Below are 18,983 nucleotides of genomic sequence, written 5' to 3' on the forward strand. Positions count from 1 at the left end.
AACCTCCACTCCCCAACCCTCCAACCCCAGGTTCAAGCAGTTCTCCTGCCTCAGTCTCCCAAATAGCTGGGATGACAAGCGCACGCCACCACACCTAGCTAATTTTATTAATATTTTTGGTAGAGATGGGGTTTCACCATATTGGCCAAGCTGGTCTTGAACTCTTGAGCTCAAGTGATCTGCCGCCTCCGCCTCCCAAAGTGCTGGGATTACAGGCATGAGCCACTATGCCCCAGCTGCTATGGTTAGCTTTAAAGATTTACTGATTTATTTAACACTCAAAAGAGTCCAGCACAATAATACTGCATGTAGAAACAAGGGCAGGGTAGGTTCTGTGACAGGTGAGCACAAAAAGGGCTATGGTAGATCAAAGCCTACAGGGAATGAGGGAGAAGCTTATTAGATAAGGACAGATAAGACACTCAATCTTGTTGTTTCCAGTTACTATCTAAAGTCTGGGTCTCCACTCCATTCAACTACAAAATTTTACTGAGAACCTATATGTATAAGACACTATGGGATATGGACAAAATCATGTTACAGTCTAGCAGGGGTGACAAGACATAATGCAAATAACTATGACACAAAGTTATAGTTATTTCAAAACTGATGTGGTAATTTTGAGCTCATCCCAAAGAAAGGAAATAGGGTCAGCAAAGACCCATCATCTTTATAGGAAAGCTTGAGACACGTATGGAAAAGTGTAAGTAAGTGTATTTAACAGGAGCAGCAGGAAGTGGTGTGGTTGGGGCTAAGGCTGGAAATAGAGACCACAAATGGTCCAAATTCCCAGCCTAAGGAGCTAGGGTTATAAACACACAAAGCCAGCTACAGACTTCATAAGCAGTCAAGGGCCAAGTCAAAACAGGGTAAGAGATTCCGCTTCCCAGAGAAAGAAGACACAATTCAGAGCAACCCTCAGGCACAAGTTTAAAACAAGGACCGATGAGTCATGGGTGGATGAGTAAGAGTAAGAAATAAACACAGAACTAATATCGGGTCACAAACAGGTTTTCTGAGTTCATGCTGAACTACAGCTGAGGAAGCAGAGTCAGGGCCAGCTGGGGTAATATATGGTGAATCACTAGTAAATCAGTGACACAGGTCTTAGCCCCATAGCAGTGACCTTAGGCTGGCCCGTATGAATGGTCAGACAGGTACACTTTGGTCCTAGTCAGCCTATGAGGACACCTGAAGTTTCTGTGACAACAGAACAGGACAGCAAGTTGGACAAAGCGAGGATCTGAAAACTCCAAGGATAATTTCAAGATATCAGACAAAATATTCCTTAAATTTCATCACATTTTAGATTGCAAAGACTTGTAGATGACATTCACAAACCTGTCCAGGTCAAAATCACCATGCTTACTTAACAGTGAGTCGTTTTCATATCCCTCAGTCGTAACTGCTGTTACAAACAGCAATTTTGTAAAGTGTTCCACATTTTACATCACTGCCTGCAGGAACGCTTCCCTAACCACACAAGTCTTTCCCATCACAGGACTGATCACAATGTACATGCTTATTGATTATCCTGTATTCACAGCAGGCTACAGCATCCTCCATGTAGAATGTAAACTTCAGGAGTCCAGAATTGGAACCATCACCACCAGGCCTTCAATACATAGCATATACTATACGTTAAATAAATGTGTCAACTGAATAAGTGTATTGATTTTTTAGCTGGTTCTTGTTAGCATTTAAATTTATAATATGTAGAAGTCTAATTTGCAATCAAAAGACTGATAATAAAAAGGTAAGGGAGGAGATAAGGAGATCTGTGTGTATGTGTATGGGTATATATTATAAAGGAATTAGCCAACCTTTTAACTAGTTGTTTTTTATTAATTAAAGGTGCTAAAGCAAATACTCGAAAGAAAACTATTCTCATCAATATGAGGAAAGAAAATGAATGTTTAATGATTACACACTTAATTCTAGGTCTGCCTGTTACAAGTGGCTAAGAAGTAATAGGAATTCTAGGTCTGCCTGACTTCACAATTCATATATGAAATCCTTATCTCCTGTATGCTTAAAATAAATATTTTTGGAATAAAAAAGTATACAAAGAAAAAATATTAATGAATTTAATGCTTCGAATGAAGGATTAATCCCATCAATGCACAAATACTGTCACTATGCCTAAAATATGTCCACTACATAAGACGCAATTGCTAAAGAAGGTTTGGGGGATTTTTTTTAATTCCAAGGATGACTCCACACTGAACAGTAGTGGCACCCTGAATGTCCTGACATGTTAGCAGCAAGCAGCAGTAGCCTATTCTCCGCATTTGTACGGACAGCATCTTTACAGAAAGTACACCCTTACATCCAGCCACAGGTTGAAGAATCTGCTGCTTAAAATTGCAGTGACTTTTCTAATCCACAGTCCAGCTCTGCCAGTTTTAAACTACAGGTTCTTATATTTATCAGCAGAAACCCACCAGTGTGTTCAGATCCTGACTCAGCTTCAAAAACCCCAGCAGCAGCTGGTAAAAATGGAATGCTAATTCATTACAGATGGTAAAACACTGCCTACATTTTAATTTATTTACATTTTCAGAAATTTTGAATCTGCAGTTAGATTGCCAAATTATTTTAACATGTAAGTTTAGCCTTTTTCAATTCAGTACGTGCTCAATAAAAATTAATGTTTATCTGTTAAAAATTCTTTCAACAAGTCCAATTAGTCCTATATTTCCACAGTTTATATTTTTAAAGCTATTTAAGCTGGTAAGCCTTTTTTCAATTTCTTATTATACAAATCACACACAGAGTCAGGACAAAATTGGGCCTAAATCATACCAAATGTTTCAAATAGATCTATTATATATGAGGATAATTTTCAATAGCTTTGTATTTTCCACAATTGCCATGTTTAGTAATGTGAAACTAACAAATTAATACATTGTAAGATTATTAAATGGCCTTACAGACCCTATTTTTTTTCATTAGTTAAGGTAATAGAGACAGAGAACACATTATTACTTAATTTTTAAAAGCCAAGTGAACAGAGAAAGGATATGCCCAAATTAAATGCTCACAGCGCTGCTGCCCCCTCCTGGAATCGGTCTTCCAACCCAGCTCCCCACATCTCAGAGACAACAGTGAACATGAAATATTTTAACTGTAAATACTGAAACATTTTATAAGAGTAGGAAGCACTTCTATTTTTTTTTCTTTTATCAATTCAAAGGTCTACAAAGATACAGAATGATCGACTCACATACAACCACGCTCTTCAAATGCTTAGTGCTTATATGGAAGCATGCCTTGCCACCGACCTATCACAAGAGCCAGAGATGATTCATTCTGAAACTCTTTAACCCTCCTCCCATCAGTTTAAAATATCTCAAGTTTTTTGACACAAGCTCTCTTTTCTCCTTCTTGTGTCAGAGTAGGAAATGTCCCTAATCTTTTGTGTGTCTAACATCACCTTCCCTTCCTATCTCTTTTGAAGTTGCCCTCTCATCTATTAAGATGCCTCTCCTCAGTAACAGTAAAATACGGTGGCCAGGCGCAGTGGCTCACGCCTGTAATCCTAGCACTATGGGAGGCTGAGGCAGGCGAACACTTGAGGTCAGGAGCTTGAGACCAGCCTGGCCAACATGGTGAAACCCCATCTCCACTAAAAATCCAAAAAATCAGCTGGGTACGGTGGCGGGTGCCTGTACTCCCAGCTACTTGAGAGGCTAAGGCAGGAGAATCGCTTGGACCTGGAGGTGGAGGTGGCCGAGATTGTACCACTGTACTCCAGCTTGGGCTACAGAGTGAGACTCGACCTCTAAATCAATCAGTCAATCAATCAATCAATTAAAAAAAAATTAGCCAGGTGTGGTGGCCGGCACCTGTAATCCCAGCTACTTGGAAGGCTGAGGCCGGAGAATCACCTGAACCCAGGAGGCAGCGGTTGCAGTGGGCCAAGACTGCACCACCACACTCCAGCCTGGACGACAGAGTGACACTCCATCTCAAAAACAAAAACAAAAACAAAAAGAAAACGCTGCCTTACTTCCTTGTTCCTTGTCATCCGGAAACATGGATAAATAGCCCCCAGTGTAAAATGTCATTTCCTCCCTACAATTTCATCATCTGCTATACCATTTCCATTCTTTCCATAGCTGGGGCACCAAAGGGCAGCTTTTATGGGGCTTCAGCCATCTCCCCCGACTCTACCTCTAACCCTGATTATTTACTTCTATATCCCAGGCCCAACGTCCTTCCAGCCTAGCCTGTACAAACAAACATAATTCTAAGTAAGAATAGGGAGCTGGTTTTAAAACCACAGCTCCCCCACCTGGGACTGCCACCCTTAAGATCCTCCACACAGAATTCTGGGCCTCCTCTACTACTCCTTGACCTCTAGATCTTTCCCCTTAGCAACTCCATACACTGCAATCCATTTTTTTCTGCAATCACTCACGAGGACCTCATTTTTTCTTAACCACTCACCGGAAGTTAAGAGAAGCCTGGTCATGTAGATTTCTTGAGGCTCGAAGATTATTAAAAGTTAATCAAGGTCAAACAGTGATACAAGAATTGTAACACGACAAAGCATTGCCTTTTAAAACACTCATGGAAATAAATACAATGTCTGGAGGCCTTGGAGGATGTGAGGCTGGGACAATGGTCCTCCTGCCAATATCTCTAATGGCCCCTACACTAAGTACTGATTATCAGCACTTAATGAGAATAACAGAGTGATCAAGATCCTGGGCCACAGAACCACCACTTCTAGGCTATATCAATTTGAGAAAATTATTTAACTTCTTTGTGATTCTGTTTCTCATTTGTAAAATAGGAAAATTACATGCATACTCAGTAAGGTTCTTATGTGATTGTGATTCTAAATAGAATCAACTTAGAACAATCTCTGGCGTATAAGAAGTCCTCAATATATATCATCAGCTACTGTTATCATTATCGTCTGCATCACCTGAGAGCTTACAAATGCATACTTCCCGGTTCTGCCCTAGTCTCAGAGACATGCAACAAAGAGTTCCTAAATCTACATTTTTGACAAGCTTCCTAGATAATTCTTTTGCACATTAAGGTCTGAAAACAACTAATCTATTGAATTGGTTTCTTAAGTTCCTAATTGCCACATCGATGATCTCCTAAACATCATCCTACTCATCCTCTGCAAAACAACTGCCCCCTCTTCAACTTTCTACTCCAATTTTTAACTCTCAAAACTTCATTTGAACTTGAATTTTTTAACTGAGCGTCAAGAATTTAGAAAGGGAAGCTGCATTTTTCTGCAAACAAAGACAACATTACACTGAGCTCGAGACTAAAATTACTCTTCCCTATGAAACATGCTGTTCCTTTTTTGATCTCTAATTCCATTACTGACACAACTTTTCAATCACTAACATTACACACTTTGGTCATTTGTGACTGTGTTCTTTTCCTAATTCTCTAGTTTTTCAAAATCAGTATTCTAAAATATCCTTTGGTTCTAACCTATCCTTTCCAATAATCACTGCCAAAGTGTAAGTAAGTCTCCCAACTGGAACATTTTTAACAGGCCTTAATGATCTTTTGTCTCCAGTGTGTGCCCTTTTCACACCATCCTTTGTATCACAACCTAAATTATCTTCCTACAATGTCAATTTGTTAATATGTCCTATTTGATTAAAAGGAAAAAGTGGCTGGGCGAAGTGGTTCATGCCTGTAATCCCAGCCCTTTGGGAGGCCAAGGGTGGATCACCTAAGGTCAGGAGTTCGAGACCAGCATGACCAACAGGGGGAAACCCCTCTCAATTAAAAATACATGGGGAGAAATGTCAGATATAGGTGATGGGGAGGAAGGCAGCAAATCACACTGCCACATGTGTACCTATGCAACAATCTTGCATGTTCTTCACATATACCCCAAAACCTAAAATGCAATTAAAAAAAAAAAATTAACCACGCCTGGTGGCGGGTGCCTGTAATCCCAGCTACTCAGGAGGCTGAGGCAGGAGAACCATTTGAATCTGGGAGGTGGAGGTTGTGGTGAGCAAAGATTGTGCCATTGCACTCCAGCCTGGGCAAGAAGAGGGAAACTGTGTCTCAAATTAAAAAAAATAAATTAAAAAAAAAAAAGGGAAAAAGAATAGGCCACAAGGCTTCAACAATTTCACCCCTACAGAACTACATCCACCCAGCTATTCAGACTGCAGAGTGCTCTGACTAAAGCATGCATCCTCATTTCTTTCAGCATTTGCTCATATTATTTCTCCAGCCCAGGATGGGAGTGTCTTCTCCACATAACTCTACATCTGCTAAACCCAGTGTGTTCTCTGAAACCCAGTTTAAGGTCACCTCCTCTATAACCTGTACTATCTTGAAAGCCCAAATTTATCTTTCTCTACACACTGACGACCCTTGCTAGGATGTTGTTTACTTAGTTCTGAGTATAATTTTAATAGTCAAAGCTATAGGAATAAATTAACCTTTAAAAGAGATAATCAGGAAACAGAAAATATAAACTTTTTAGGGATAATTAGGAAAAATAATCTTATTCAGAGCAGCAATGAAAATATTGCTGTTCTAAAACAGACATTGTTAAAGTACGTTCAATAATACAAGTTGTTGGGTATGTTTTTAAATATGATATATTTTTGTGGCAATTCCCGTCTATTAAAGATATCTAGAAACACGCAGCTATAATCTCTAAGAAACATGCTTGAGTCTTTTCTGCTACTCTATGTTTGGGCAAAATAATTTCAAGATTTTAGTTCGGCCATCTACTCAAGATTGGGTCAAATTAGTTGCAAATTCCAAGCCTACCGTGTTCTTAAGAATTATTTGTAATGTATTGTTTGTAAACTGATTGAATGTTATAGAGCTATGACGCCCAGATTCAACAGGGGAGGATGTTAATTTCAAAGAAACTTTGGATTCCAATTCAGACAAAATCGTAAGCGCACTTAAAATCATCATCAAACAAGAAGGAACTATTTACTACCAATTGCTAAGACACGGCTAATCTGCTAGAAGGGGGCTGATAGAGGTAACCGGGAAGGATCTATCAACTAGAGGTCTTGGTCAAGGGCCAAGACAACATGAACCTTCTGGCCTAATCATTTTTGGATTATTTTCTTGGAGTCGCTAAGTGCTTTTGTTAGTTTTTTGTCACTGTTGTTGTTGCTTATATCTTCATTAAGAAAGCTATTTGAGAATTACCTATACAGCACCAGGGGTTCTTATCTTGGTTCCAGAAACTCTGAAGGTATTAGTCAAAAGACTAAGGGAGTGAAAAGAGCCTGAACTTGGATGCAAAAAATAAAAAAAATTTTAAAAATCACAACTTTGTTTTCATTTATTTCTGGCCAAAATTTACCAATTCTACAACTGTGAATGTAGGCAACAAGTTATAGCTATTTGTAGTGGTTTTGACTTCACCCATGAGAAATTATAAAAATTTGCATATCATATTACAATTATTTCCGGTATCTTGAAATATACACTACTTTGAAATTATGGTAATTATTAGACCCACAGCTGCATCTTATTATTCAGCTTATCGACAAAGAGGCACGTATATTACAAAAATGTTCTTTTCATGTACTGATAATGCCATTTCCACATAACTTGCTGTCTTTTAATCCTATGAATTTTATTTTATACTTTTAAAAATATCACCATGAGAAGGGATCCACAGATACTTCTCCTAACTGGTTAACGCCTTCAGTCAGTTGGCATTACTTGTGTGCAATAAGTACCTTGGAATTGTGTGTGGGTATGAGGCCACTCTAGACCTAGAGGAATGTGCAGTATTAGCAAATGTAACAACTTACTTTTGCATTTATCCTGTGTAATGATTTCTTTGAAGATAATTTAAATACTACGTTATGGGTTCTTGATCATTTTTATACCATGGATATTTTGTTGGTAAACATGCACTGTAACAGTCCTGACCATCTACTGAGTGCTTATGCTCAATCATTAGGATGATTTCTCACAATTTACACAAGATAAAAAATTATTATTCTCATGTTGAAACAACTGACACCTGGGAAGGTTAAATTATTTGCCCAAGGTCACATACGTGGCTACTGGCCAAGTCAGGATTCAACAGTGTCATCTCACTGCTCTTACTATACTCACAGACTGTAAATAAACAGGTGACGGAACAAATGCCTATTGAATGTATGAGGGGAAAATTTGCTGATACTTTAATGCTTTGAAAACAAACAAGCAGACTTCAGGAAAGAAAGAAAGTACTCCTGGTATGCTTTCTATCACCATAGTGTATATTAAGTAATAATCAAGTAATTTCCCAAGATATAACTTAAAAGGAGTTTTCAACCAACTCTCGTTGCTGTCCTAAATGTTTGTACAAATACAATAAGGGAAAAATAAGATACATTTTGTTAACTTTTTATAGTAGGCTTATTCAAGGTAAATGTGGAAAAAAAATTAGTTGGGCATTTTCAGGTACTATCCTCCCATGGAGCCTGAGGTATCTGGACAATAGGCTGGAAACCAGTGATGGGACATCCAGATGGCAGCAGCGTCACTGGCAGAACAGCTCTCTGCACCTTTGTGGCACTACACTGACAAATAATGACCTCAAGACATCACAGAGAGTATTCATGTACTGTTTGGAAGAAGTGAGTAGGTTTTTCTCTCATTTTCCACAAATAAAATGACAAGATGTGTGGGGATTCTCTCAGTGGAACATTTTAATGGGGACATTTCTATTATTTATAGAAAGTTGTTCAAGCACTCAGACCATATAAATGTTATATTTGTACTTATTAAATAAATCGTGAAGTCATTAATCTAATGTCAGTTACATACAATCACAGATGCTAGAAGATCATCCAAATTATTTTGATACACTGTAGGCTGCCATAAATTATACAGCATTAGAAAATCAGCCATCAGATGCTACTTCATTGTGAAATCTGAGTTATATGAATAAATACTATGGATCTTTTAAAATGTTTCATGATATTAATATTCACACTGATAAGGAAATCAACCATATACGAACTACCTACTATTATTATGCTAGAAATCTTAATTATTTTTAATATTGTGAAAGTATTCATACAAAATTAATTTGGCAAATTTTAAGAATACTTCCCTATACAATATATGACCTCAAATACTATTTTTTTCTTTTTAGCCATTTTACCCATTCTTAAGTGTGCGTTCAGTGGTGTTTCGTATGTTCATACTGCTGGGCAGCTGTCACCATACTTTCTTATTCTGAAGCTTGACTAAAAAATAAATTTTTGTTATCGTTTGAGACAAAAACTACATCGGCCTGCAGAAATAAAACACACACGCTAAATAGAGGCCAAGGAATATACGATTTACTATTTACTCTTTACATTATACTTTTATGTATAAATTATTTTGAAGAGCAAAGTTCATTTGGCTATTGACACTCTATTTTATTTTTTAAATAATGACAAGAGTGGAAAATGGTTTAGAATCAGATGGTTATGGGAATGTTACTAAGGATAGTTAGCTTTACTCAAAAACAAAATCAACTAGATGACTTGTTTTAATACATCTCACATGGCCAAGATTGTGAATTACATCATATCAATACCACTGACAAGAGCAACTCCCAGCTAAAATGAGATGAGATACTGAACAGATGAAGTGCTGTTCAAATCAATGTAGCCCAGACTTAGGGGACAGAAGAATTAATGAGAAAATGAGAATCTACCAGATGGTGCTGCAGTAGTCCTCACTGCACATCCGCCACCTCAAGCAGCTTCTATACATGCAAAGCCCCAGGGCCCCACCTGGTAGCAGCATAATTACCCTAAATGTGCACTTATGTTTCATTACACCTTGGCCATTACTATGTGCACTGATTACAAGTATCAATCCCTTTCATTTTCATACACCTCTGCAGTTCCATAGCATTCAACTGTGAAAACTCAGCACTCCAGTCACTTCTAATACACGGCCCATGCTGATAAAACCGCAGAGGGTAAATTATTTGTCACTCTGCAGGGTGCCAATTCAGTTTGATAAGGATGACATCATGCCCATTTTACCAATAACAATGGCACTAACAAGAACGTGTAATCAACAAACCTCAGTCCTCCGCTAGCCCTGGCAGGTGCAACTCTTTTTATGCTAAAAATAAGCCAACATTAGCTTCCAGCTCAAAACTATTTCTTTTATCACAATGCTAAGCAGAAGTTGGCTTCCATAAGGCACTGCAGCTGCTGCTGCCACGGCCGCTTCTGCAGATGCCTGCATTAATTGTATCAAGGACACACTGAAATAAGTGCTTATTCAGCACAATGGCTATTGGGGAGCAGCTGGAAGCGCAAGGCAAACTGTCTTGAAGAGAACGTACCAACCCTGTGTGTAAATTACAATGATGAAGTACAAAGAGAGTCTAAGTTTAAGGGTCTATAGCTGCAGAAGAGCCTGAGAATTTAGTATAATCAATGGAGTATGGATCAACTAAAAAAGGAGCAGACCCTTTCAGATTTCATCAAAACTATTTTTAGAATGGGGGTGATATTTAGTACCCTTTCTACTCAGCAGAAATAGGAAAGTCACCATTAAAAATATCAACCGTGTCGATATTTCCCTTCTTATATATATAAATTATAATTCCCCTCATGTATGAATGTATGCCTACGTGTGTATCTAAACTAATTAAACAGCAATATAAGAAGAGCATCGTTTATTACACAGAAGCAACACACAGCTCAAAAGAAAGGACAAATCTGCCTAGCTTTCTTCCTCATTCCCTCAATACCTATTCATGCCACCTCTATACATCCATATAGAGGTACTACATATGGATTATGTTCTTAGGCCATTTCCCTCCCATTTCCTAACCTCTACATTACTGGGCAAAAATGAAATAATGCTGATTAAAGGCGATTTCAGGTGACAGGTAATTATGAAGCTTTTGATAGTGCTAGTTTGGGTTAGGGATAGGGGAAATTATTCAATAAAGATACTGCTGAAGTAAGTGAATCCTTGGAGAGGAATGAAATGTAAAGTCAGAGAAATAGGTTAGGACCAGGCCATGAAGTCCCATGATTTTGTGTCAGCGTTTACCATGGCCTCTGTGACAATACTTCTCCTGTCAGAAGGGGCTGAGAATGATCACATTCCTGTCTTGCTTCTGAAATTGCCCTGAAAACATACTGTGACTCTAATAATACAATATACCTAATCTGGCAGTCTTCTGAGATCTGTTAGATTAGTGATGTCTGGGCTGCAAATATAAAGCAGTTTCATCATCTAAACTGAACAGGATACATTCCAAACATAAACCGTGTTTTTTGAACATTCACAAAATGACCCATGCTGATGTGAATCACACTTTTATATGTTAGAAAATGACCATAAATCAAAATAATTAAGTCATTGGACAAATGTTCAAATATTAGCACAGTAGATCCTTATTGTCTATACATCTCCAAATTCACAAAGGTCATACCATTAATAATTGGCTCTCCTTTAGGTGACATCTTCCACACAGAGACAAAGATTTAGTAATTTACAACTAAAAAATTGTAAGACACTTACTCTATGTTACACTGAGATATAAATGCTGAGATGCTGGCTAAGCTCCCTCATCAAATGAATGACTTGATCCTACATTTGAGCCTAAGAGTACAAGCTATTCAAATACAAATTCGAGCCACAGGAAATTCAAATTGCTTCTCTCCACAGACTTTGAAAGTATGAAGAAATAGTTAAAAACAGAATGGTTGGTCTTGAATGTTAAGGGTCTACTGTATAAGTCACTAATAAATGTCACATACAGTTTGCTTTAATTTTAGCTTAGTGCAAAAAGAATATTTTACATACAAAGACAAGGATGGGTCTGTAGAAGCATGTCCAAGCATGTTTAGGCAACAATACCTGTACCTGTAACCCACGCTGGGAACCGATCCCTCACTATTTCAGTAATAATTTCCATTTTTATGCAGCATTCCCTAGCAAAATTGTCCTGATGCTAAAATGGTGTTACGGTCACAGTCAAACCATTATATAATCTGCAATCTCATAAAATAACAATTAATGGTGTGTCTTCATCCAAATGACACATGGGCGAATTTTAAAATTTCTAACCAATTTAATCACAATGGACACAACTGTAATGATTCTATCCACTAACCCATAGCCTTATAATCTATAAAATAATATCTGTGTGAATATATGAGGAGTTAGAAATGATAAATTTTAAAAGGAGTAAAAATAAATTTCTGGTGTAAACCACAAAGCAAGATGGCTTTTATGCCCAAATGGGTCTTAATAGTTTTTGTGTCTGAAACAGTTTTTTTCTGAGTGTATTTGATATTTGACAGATATATTAGCTCTTGAGCATCATTTATCATGTTTATTTTTAATAGGGTTCCCTTAGAACAGCTGCCTAAGATGCTAATCTTTTCTTTTTTCTTGGGCCTTTTGTAAATATTTGAAATAGCTATTCATTAACAGTTGCACATTTAATCAGTCCTGTTATACAGCTTGTGAACTGGCATTAGCTTTTATTTTATTTCTTCTATCTGTTGGCCAGACTAGAGAAACCCTGCTGTTTGGGTTCAATCTGTCAAGGTTCAAATTATCCTCCAACTGAGAGCTAATCAAGGGCGTCTGACCTGGTTTGCAAATAAGCTAGAAACAAAAGTAGGTTTATTTTTTCTTTCTTTGGAGCACTGGTTCTCAAAAAGTGAAGCAAAACAAGAGTAGGTCACAAATGCAATTGCCTAAAATTAAAAACAGGCACACAACTACATTTACTCAGCACTTCTGAAGTACTCGGTTTCCAGCTATAAATCCATTTTTATAGGAATTGGTTTGCAAATAGGTTGTAAATTAAAATTCACAGTTCACTTAATGCAAGCCTATGGCATGAGGGGACATAGATTTTCGGCAATCAAGTGACTATGATGGGTACACTGGAGACTTACAGTATCTTCACGGATCCCAAGCCTCAAATTAATAGAGGTCCACGTGGCAGAACTAACCTTTCTGCATCATTATCATTACTTTATCCATTTTATGCACATTTCTAAAACACAAAATGCAGATTTTTCTTTTATTTAAAAAAAAATTTAAATCTCAAAATTTGGTAAGAACCAGGTATTTTTTACAATTTCAGCAGTTAGTTTTAAATGTGCCTTACAGAATTGCTTAGTGAATGTACTTAAATGTGGGCTTGTTTACTAATACAAATATTAGAACACTTTTCTCTTAGTATATGAAGGTCTTTAGGGCCTAGAAGTTTTGCTTGGCTCTGATTTTCAGCATTCTGTTGTAATTAACAGGTATTTCATCTTTGTGAAACAGGTATGGACAACGAAACTGAGGTCCAGGGAAATGTCGTTAGGGCAATTCGAGAGCATTATGGCTGCAATTCCGCTAAGGGCTTCTCTCAGAATGATCCCAACTGATGAAACGACCCCAGTTATCACAGTAAACTAAACTGTACTATAGCAACAAATGCATTTTCAATACCAAGTATTTGAGCTCAATGTGTTCCCTGAGGAACAGCATGCTATAGTGCAAAGGGCAGAGGCCCATCCATCAGGAAGTCTCTATTTTAATACTCTTCCTCAGACTCTAAGGGTAACCTCTCATGCTTCAGCAAAACAGATAACCAGCACCAACAGCAATAATTCATGAGGCGAATACAAGGATAAAATGAAAAGCTAGATGCAAAAGTGCAGAGAAAATTATTTGACACACACTTCTTAATTTTATTTACCTAAGGACCCATGAAACAGCGTAATGCCTCGGTGTATTTGTCATCACACCTGTACTAAGAGAAAACAATCATTACCACAAATAAAAAAAAGAATGAAAATGAAGGGATAAAATCAGCCATGTGCTATTTTATGTTTATTGATGGTGAGATATAATAATATGAAGCATGTAAAATACATTTTTACTTATTTAGAAATGAAAATTTTGATTTCTGAAGTCCATATTTAAGAATACTTAGCAATAGGGTGGTTGACTATAAGATGTCAAGAAACAGCTGAAATTTAATTTGAGAAATACCATTTTACTTAAAATACACTGGTCCACGTTTCCTTTTAGTTTTGTTTTTATTTATTCTGAACAAGCCAGCCATTATTAAGTAGCACTTTATTTTTTAGCAATTTTATATTTTAATGAAGAAAAAAATATTCGTTTCATAACTTACTATCCGTCACAGTTAGAAATCACAAATTGCTTCTGCTAATATTCCAGAATTCGCAATAGAAAATGTAAAACGTAAACATCATTTCACTATCAAAAACTCTCCACTTAATAGGCACTTGACAAATGTTTCTTAAATAAACAAATAATAGTAATAACAATTAGGATTAACATGCACGCTAACCTTGGCTAATGCATGAGACAAAAAATCACTTGCCTGTATTACTCAAAGTAAGCTATTTTAAATGTCATCATTTTAAGTCAAGAAACACAATAAAATGCAAAATGTCAGTTGATCTGAGTAAAAACATTACAAATTTTCAAAATTCATGGGGAAAGAGATATTTTTATGTGGCTGCAATATTTATGAATTAATGTAGTTACAGATAGATACATAATTGCTGGAAACATTCAAATGCTGGGCTAATACAGTCAGTGAAATTATTTTAAAATCTTTATTCAATTTATTCTCCAGTTAACATAGTGCCAAGTTTCTCTGACTCTCTCCCCTTTTATTACTAAAACAAATTACATAGTGAATTACATCTCCACGTCAGTACAACTATAAATGAAGGTCAGACCATTGCATATAAGTTATTTCAAGTCTGAAAAAGCTCAGTTGTAACCAGAGTGGACAAATGTAAATGTAAAAACAATCTGATTTTTCAAAGAAAATGTATTTTCTTTTGAATTCCAGTTTTATCCAACATTTCGTATATAAATGATTCCCTTCATTTCAAATATTATCTAGTTTGCCATTATTTGCTTACATATTATATATGGATATACATTAATATTCATAAAAATACATAGTCTTAACTGTGCCCAATCCATATTATCCTCCTTAAATTACCTAACAGCTGTAAACAATCCATTTTTCTCATTACCAATTACGGGTACTGGCTCGGTATTCCTTTAAACTCCAGGATCTATAGGCAGACATTTACAAAGCTCATTGTGAGAATGTTCACTGCTTCCAATTAGAAAGGCAAAAGATGAAGTTTGCATTTCACAGTTCTGAGGATCACAGAGGCATGCATGCACACATTCATTCAAAAAACATTTATTGAACATTAATAGTGATATCAAGATAAGTAAGACCCAAGGAGTCCTTACTAAAGAGGAGATGAAGTGGAGGATATAAACATCTAAGCAAATCACTTTGTCTAAATCTAGTAAGCAGTACCAATGATGTATGAAGAAAAGATTATGCCATGATTGGAGAACGAATTATGTGGTGCGGAATGAGGAGAGACGACAGCTGGAGAGAACTGAGACCAAAATACAATGGACCTCAAGCACCATGTCATCCTACAGGGCATTTCCACTCAGTGCGACCCTAAGCACCAATGGTATCAGCATTACCTGGGAGCTTAAAAATGCAGACTCTCAGGCCCCATACAAGACCTACCAAGATAAAATTTGCATGTTAATGAAATTCCCAGGTAATCTGTATGCACTCTGTAATATGAAAAACGCCTACAGTCCAGTGTTTCTAGCTATGTGAGAGCATGTGGGTCTCTGCCCACACATGCGCACACACGCGCGCACACACACACACCCACACACCCACACCCACACCCACACACACACACACACACACAGAGTTGGAGAGAAGACACGGGAGAAAGAATGTCAACAGTCATTTCTCACGTGGTGACTTATTTTCTCCTTTTCCTCCTTTCTGCTTCTTGCTCTCTTCTTATATCATTAAGAACAGTGAATATAGGAAATCATTTATTAAGCATTTTCCAAGTATTCCAGACTGAGTATTAAATTATTTTGTTTAATTTTCAGCTATTTAGAAAGTAGGCTTTATCCTTATTTTTATGATGAAAAAACTGAGGTTGGGCAAGAATATGTAACTTTCTTAAGGTCACAGAGCTAGAAATTATGAAAACAGATTGAATTGATTCTGTTTTTAATAAAAATGTCATAGTATCACAAGCTTAACTGAATCACTGCTCTTATTACTCAGTGATATAACAACTTACTTGCTAGGCTGCGGACTGTAAGCCACTTGACCACTGACTGTGTAATTTTTAGCTTTCTCTATGCTTAACAGTTCCTGGTGATATGCCAGAAATTGTTAAAACCATAATCCTAATATTACTACATACCGAGTTTCGTGGAAAACGTACCTGAATTTATCTAACTAATCCTATGAGTTAAGTGTAACAAAGGTATTATAATATTTTACTATTAAAATACTTATTAAAAAGTAACAAAATACATCTTGCTGCGTAACACACCATACAAAAAATTACTGGCTTAAAATAATTCTTCTGCAATCTGGGTTAGGCTCAGGTGGGCAGGTCATTTGATCAGTGTGGTGGCTGGAACATTCAATATCTCTCCATTCACATGTCTGGAGTCACAGCTGGGAAGCTAAAATATCTGTGGGCTGGCTAGGCATCTCTCTATCCACATAATATTGCCAATAAGGTAGATGGATCTCCTTACAGTGGTGGCTCAGCTCCAGCAACATCCCACACGAAGACGCCCCAGCACATACGCTTAACAAACCTCTGGTTGCATCGCACTTTCTAATGTTCTGTTAGCCAAAGCAAGACACATGCGCAAGCCAAATGTTATGGAAAAAATCTGTCTACACGAAACATGAATTCTGAGAGCTACCAAGTAACAGTCTACCCAGGATTTTTCAAGTGTATCCATTTTTTATACATAGACAAAACAGGAATTATTGCTTTTCCAGATTTGTTAAATCCTAGATTATTGCAAAATACATTTATGAAATCTATAAGCAATAATGCAACATATAAAATCAACTAAACTTAATAATTCAAATAGTTTTTATGCCAAAAGTGGGCTTTGCCCACGTCACACGTGGCCTGTAAAACCCGAGTCAAGTCCAACCCTCTCCAAGCGGCAAGTAATAGAACCCGTTCCGTTCATCAGACGGGACCTTCTCCCATTTGATCTTCGCATGCTTAGGTTTATGTATGCTGAGTTTTATTGTTTCATATTCTGGCCCTGATCTCGGAATCAGATCTCTCCTACTAAAACAGAAGAAGACTCTGTCTCAAAAATAAACAAACAAACATTCTCAGGCTTGTAAGCCTAGCTCAGAATCAGAATGTTTTGAGGTGGAGCCTGGAAACCTGTATTTTGAAGTTCCCCAGAAGAGGCTGGGCATGGTGGCTCATGCCTGTAATTCTAGCACTTTGGCTGAAGTGGGGGGATCAGTTGAGACCAGGAATTTGAGAGGAACCTGGCCTACAGGGTAAAATCCCATCTCTACTAAAAATACAAAAATTAGCTGGCATGGTGGCACGCTTCTGTAGTCCCTGTTACCTAAGAGGCTGAGGCAGGAAAATCACTTGAACCCAGAAGGTGGAGGTTGCAGTGAGCCCAGATCACGCCACTGCACTCCCGCCTGGGTGACAGAGCGAGACTTTACCTGACAAAAAAAAATTCCTAAATGGTACATTTCTTCCCCGATCCTCTTTAATACTTTGATCAAATGTCTTGCTATATTTAATCAAGAAAGTTCTCTAGACAAACGTTTCTAGAAGTGGTCTTTGTATCATCTGTCTCCCAAACATTTGGAATGACTGTTCTTGCAAAATGCAAATTCCTGGGCCTATGGCAAGGCTACTGAATTTGGAACATGGCCAGATATTTGCATTTCATACATACACCTCAATAATTGCCAGTGACCTCAGTAACTTCTAGGTCCAGAAGTTATTCTCAAAGATGAAGATGTTTCAAATCTACTTTTATAAATGATCACCATCTCGTCATCATTCCCTTTCCTTAACTAAAATTAAACCAATCAGAAATATCTAAGTGGCATGTATGATCACCTAATCATTCATTCCTTATTCATTCATTGTTTCATCAATCCTTTCTCATTCTTGCCCAATTATATTGTCACAGGTTAAAGACTCTTACCACTCAGGTTTCACTCATGTTCATACTACCAGAAATGATTAACTAAGAGGGCATACTTTTAAAAGTAAGCAATCTAAATCAAACTTTTCTTTCTTATGTTACAAATATCAAGAAATGTGTTAGAACTCACCAAGAGAAATAAAAAGCATGACTGAGAACAGCAAATAAAAATACAGAAATTTATTACCTCTGCAGAACAGCCAAGGTCCCACTAATAAACATTTTTTTTTCCAGGCAGAAAATTTTGCTCACCCTACCTGATATTGTGCAAGTATATTTACTGCAATTTAATATCCACACAAGCAGGAGAAGCAGCTTAATAATTTTTCAACTGGAATGAATTGACAGCCAGTGTTAGAAAACTGCAGACTCTGCAGAATCAATAAAGGCTGCTGGCATCGCAAAGTAGTACTTCTGCCCAGAAAACATCTCACAAAGGTCAGCTTTACAAACCACCAGGTAGCAGTATCACTTTCACATCTTTCCAAGGCTGTTAAAATTCCATTAAACAACTTTCCAAAACCAACTTGCAGCCTTTAAAGTTCACCAACACCATCCCAGAGACAGACCAGCCTCAGTTCAAATGGTAAAAGCAAACACTTGGTTAACTCTGGTCCCTTGACACAAGAATCATGTGTAGAATTCTGTTTAGTAAAGGTGTCAAAGCAAATATATATTATTCATAACTATAAATGTGGAACTGGGTGGACATACCCTTTTTGTAAAATGTTAGGTACCTGTTCACTATCAGATGATTTCCCCAAGTAAATTATTTCTCTGTTGTAAATCTTGGAAAGCCACCACCACTAAACATCTGGTGTTATAAAATCAAGCCCATGTCATAAGATGCAGCATTCAATTGTGCTGGAAGAACAGCTGAAATTAAGTAATATCTCAGGGCTGGGCGTGGTAGCTCACGCCTGTAATCC

General features: G+C 37.3%; 1 protein-coding gene across 7 annotated transcripts in view; it reads right to left on the reverse strand.

The window, feature by feature from the left end:
• The window catches only part of CDKAL1 (CDK5 regulatory subunit associated protein 1 like 1), a 718,338-nt gene that overhangs the window by 366,190 nt on the left and 333,165 nt on the right, over positions 1-18,983 (reverse strand). The gene's annotated exons all lie outside the window — the stretch shown is intronic.

The sequence above is a fragment of the Sapajus apella genome, unplaced genomic scaffold, assembly GCF_009761245.1.
Source record: "Sapajus apella isolate SASKATOON/1434 unplaced genomic scaffold, GSC_monkey_1.0 scaffold63, whole genome shotgun sequence".
Taxonomy (NCBI): domain Eukaryota; kingdom Metazoa; phylum Chordata; class Mammalia; order Primates; family Cebidae; genus Sapajus; species Sapajus apella.